The 4,176-nt window shown below is 59.0% G+C and overlaps 1 protein-coding gene across 11 annotated transcripts in view; it reads left to right on the top strand.

Moving 5' to 3' along the window:
• The first annotated feature begins 433 nt into the window (after positions 1 to 433).
• MYH9 (myosin heavy chain 9) overlaps positions 434 to 4,176 on the top strand; it is a 116,810-nt gene continuing 113,067 nt past the window's right edge. For 9 of the 11 annotated variants that reach the window (XR_004265044.1, XR_004265043.1, XR_004265041.1 and 6 more), the window contains exon 1: positions 434 to 689. The gene's annotated coding sequence lies outside the window, so the exon portion shown is untranslated. The remainder of the gene's footprint in view (positions 690 to 4,176) is intronic. The other 2 variants (XM_032266617.1, XM_032266616.1) reach the window with 2 other exon arrangements.

Here is a 4,176-nt window from a genome sequence, read left to right as displayed (position 1 = left end):
ATATCTGTCCTTCTGGCGGGACGACATGAGTCTGAGAGAACAGCTCGCGGGGCGGGGTGTCAGAGTTCCAGACCTTCCCAGTCGGTTCCCGCCCGGCCTCGCCCGGCCCAGGCAAGGCACCAAAACCCCGGCCCGGAGCCCTCCGCGCCCCCCGTCGCCGCCTCCTGATTGGATTCCCCCTGTGTCAATCCTTGTCCTAGAACCTGGCTGTCCGTTGGACCCGCCCTAGGGGGGCGGGGCTCCCGCCTAGGAAGCGCGGGGGAAGGTGGAGCGGGTGAAGGTGGGGGCGAAAGAGGAGGATGAATCTCCACCCCTCTGGCCGCAGAGGCCCCGCCCACCCCCCGTTCCCACAGGCCAACATCTCTGCCCATCAAGACCAGGCGCGGTCTGCAGTGGGTGAAGCAGGAAGGGAGGCGGGATTGTTTCCCAGGCTCCGCCCCGGAGCCGGCTGCCGGCTGGGAATGGGCCCGCGGCTGCGAGGGCGGGGCGGGAAGGCGGCGAGGAGCCGAGCTGGGTGCGGTGAGGCGCGCAGATCACCGCGGTTCCTGGGCAGGGCACGGAAGTCTGAGCGAGGCTGACCTGCTGCAGCTCCCGCCTCGTGCGCTTGCCCCACCCGGCCGCCGCCCGAGCGCTCGAGAAAGTCGTCTCAGGAGAAGCAGCGCTTGTTTCCCGGGCAGATCCAGGTTCAGGTGAGCGAGCCCCACCGCGGTCCCGCCCCGGGCAGGCGGGCGGGGGCGAGACGCGCGGCCGCCGGGTAGACTTGTGGTTCTCGGCCTCGGTGCGGCCCGCCACCCGCGTGGGCGGGCGCGAACGCCGGCGACCGGGCCCGGCGCCGCATCCTGCCCAGGGGCACCAGGACCCCCGCGCGGGCGCTCGGGGAGGGCGCCGCCGGCTGCGAGGCCTCGGGGTGCAGGGGCGGCCCCGGGACCCGGCGCTCCCCGGCGACCCCCTGTGCCCCCCGACGCGTTCCCGGGACTGGGCACCGGAGCCGACCTCCCCCTGCCGCTGGGGCACGCGCCCCGCCCTCGCCTCGCCTCGCCCAGGCCCGACTCGGGCAAACTTTTTAACCCCTTCTGGAGCCGCGTCCCGGGGCCGCACGGGTTGGGAGCCCGGGGCAGCCGCTCCCGTGGAAGTTCCCCGGGTCGGAGGCACGGAGGTAACGGGCAGCGGGCACCGTTTGGCAGCTGTCAGGGCGTCCTCCTGAGTCAGAGCCGGCCCGTCCCGCCGCAGACCTTGCACCCGGCCGGGTTTCCGCCTCCGCGGCCGACTTCCTCATTCGCCCGCTGCGGTCGGGCCGGCCGGGGAGGGCCCGGGGGAAGGTGCGGGGGCTGCCGGACAAGGGGGACCCGGCGGGGATCCGGGCGCGAGGCCGGAACGGCCACCCCAGCTCCTGCTCCAGCCCTCGACCTCCGAGGTCTGTTCCCCCCGGGAGGAAGGCCCAGAACGCAGCAGCCGTCGGGGCCGCCTAGGCGTGCACCTGATTCCACCGACCCGGGGGCCGTCCCGCCCGGGCGGGGCGCGGGGGCAGCTGGCTCTGCAGTTACCACCAGGCCTGGGCGATTGCTTCTTTCGTGTTTGAGCCAGATCGGAGTTTTCGATTCTCCACTCCCCGCACCCGCTTCCCTGTGCTGGGGTCCTCATCCCATCCTGTTCTGGGGCCACGCCCAGGAGACGGGACTGCGGCACCCCTATTCCTGCTGGGAAGCCCTGCTGTTTCAAACTGAGATGGAGCACCCCCATCACTAGCTTGCCGGCTGTCCTGAGGTGGAGGGGTGGGCAGGGTGAGCGCGCGGCCCCACCCAGCCGGTGTGGGGAGAAGACTCCGAGGAAAGCCCCTGGTCTTGGAGACTGGCGGCTCTCTCCACTGGGCAGTTGAAAGGCCCAGCCACTTCTCGGTTCACTGCGCCCTTTTCTGGGTTTAACAGGGTTTCAAAGTAACTGTTGAGTAACTGGAAAGGGAAGAGAGCCTTAGCTCCTTCTCCACGCAGGGCAACACTGTGGCCATTCTAACTCCACTGTCTGGGCCAGCGCTCATCACCTCACCTGATGGCTTAGGAGTCCCTTTTTGGGTAAGGAGGGAGGCCTGTTGAGACAATCACTCAATTAATAATAGTCAGTTTGTATACAAGGCTGCTATGTGGGGGGAAGGGGACACACATGTGTAATTGAACAAATATTTAACTGGCCTTTCTGTGCCAGGGACTCTGCCAGGTGGTGGGGGGTGGGAGGTTGAGTAAGACCTGGCCCGTGCCCATGGGCAGTTAGAGGAGAACTGAGACAGATCCGTAGATGAGTCTAACGTGAGGTGGAGATGACAGGGACCCCGGAAAGGTACCGTGAGTCATGGGGATTGGGAGAAGGGGGCCCTGCCTCTGCCCTTGGGGAGTTTACAGTCCTAAAGGGGAAAGTGGCAGAACGAGTGAAATACAAAGGCAGCCTGTGATGTGTTTCCCAGGCATGCCATAGACAAAGGACTCGAGGAATTTCAAGGCTGAGAGGGGCCACTTCTCTGGGACAAGGAGGAAGTTGCTATGAGGGAGAAGCACATTGCAGGTTTGGCAAACTGAGGCAAGCACGCGGTGTTAGAAAGTGAGGAGCCTCTTAGTGGGTAATTGGGGGGTAATTAAAAACATGGAGAGATTGCTTAGTGTCATTTGAGAGCCACTGTGCCCTCCATGACTGTGGGGTGACACCAAAGGGCTTCAGTCTTCACACTCAGCAAGCCCTGGTGGCACAGGTGGGCAGATCCAGGTGTCTGGAGAGCCGGGCGTTGGCAGACTCTGGGGAGTTCTCCGGCCCTGGAGAGAAGAGCAGCATTCTGTGGGGCTGCTCATCTAAAAGGTCCAGGAGGGTAGGGGAGAGGGAGGATCAGGGCCCTGGCTTTCTTGCTTTTATTTTTAAACTTTTTAACCTAAGGGGTTGGAGATGGGACAACTTCTGTCTTGTAGGATGAAGGACGCATGTTAATCACAGCCTGTCTTTTGCCCGCTCTTGCTCCAGAAAAAACAAAACAAGGATCTGTTAGCTCTTTAAAAGAAGAAACACGCTCACAAATGCAGCGTTGTTGTGTAGCCTGGTAGGGTATTGCTAGAAACCAGGCCGGCTGTGCTTCCTCGACTTCCTCTTCTAGCTAATCCTTCAGTAAAGTGCTTAAGACACCCCTTGCCAGCTTGACATCTTTATTTCAAAAGGAGCTGAGGGGCTGGCTGTTGTTTTCCTCCGAGCCTGGCCCTACCCTTCTCTTGAAGGGGGAGAAAGAGAAACCAATGCAAAGGAAAAAAAAAAAATCTGTGTCTTGACAGCTTCCTCCTAAGCATCATGTTCCAAAAATATTTAGAATAACAAAATCTGTGTGTCGTCTTAATTAAACAAACGATCTAATTTACTGAGCATAAAACAGCATCTCTGCCTGCTGGGGCAGGAAGTGCATTTCCCTTTGTGCAGCCCCAGAGAGTCACTGCCTCTCAGTCTTAACCCTTGATGTGCTGAGACCCTGGGTGGGAGTCCTCTGCTGACAAAAGAATGCAGCCCTGGTAGTGCTGCTCCCGTGGCCTACTGAATCCCATTGTTAGAACTGGGAAGAGTGGGGTAGTGGAGAGAACATGAGCTTTGGAAACAGGCAGAGTTCAAATCCTGACCCTGCCACTTACTAGCTTTGTGACCTTAGGCAAGTCATATAGCCTCATTGCCTTGATGTGCTGACGTGTACTATGGGAATCAAGATACTACTTTTCGGGGTTAGATGTGTTAACTGAAAGAAATAAGGTATGTACAAGGCCTAAAATGTACTGGCTGTATGTATAATATATGTGTAATATACATGTAACACATATAACTTGTAATATCCAATAAATGTGTATATGTATAATATATGTGTCTATAACATGTATATGCATATATTAATATATGCATATATTATATAAATGTAATGTATATAATAAATATATAGGCCGGGCGCGGTGGCTCAAGCCTGTAATCCCAGCACTTTGGGAGGCCGAGGCGGGTGGATCACGAGGTCCAGAGATCGAGACCATCCTGGTCAACATGGTGAAACCCCGTCTCTACTAAAAATACAAAAAATTAGCTGGGCATGGTGGCACGTGCCTGTAATCCTAGCTACTCAGGAGGTTGAGGCAGGAGAATTGCCTGAGCCCAGGAGGCGGAGGTTGCGGTGAG

This window comes from Sapajus apella, unplaced genomic scaffold (genome assembly GCF_009761245.1).
Source record: "Sapajus apella isolate SASKATOON/1434 unplaced genomic scaffold, GSC_monkey_1.0 scaffold160, whole genome shotgun sequence".
NCBI classification, from domain to species: Eukaryota; Metazoa; Chordata; class Mammalia; order Primates; family Cebidae; genus Sapajus; species Sapajus apella.
Note: the sequence above shows the minus strand (reverse complement) of the source record. Positions and strands in the feature narration are given on the sequence as shown.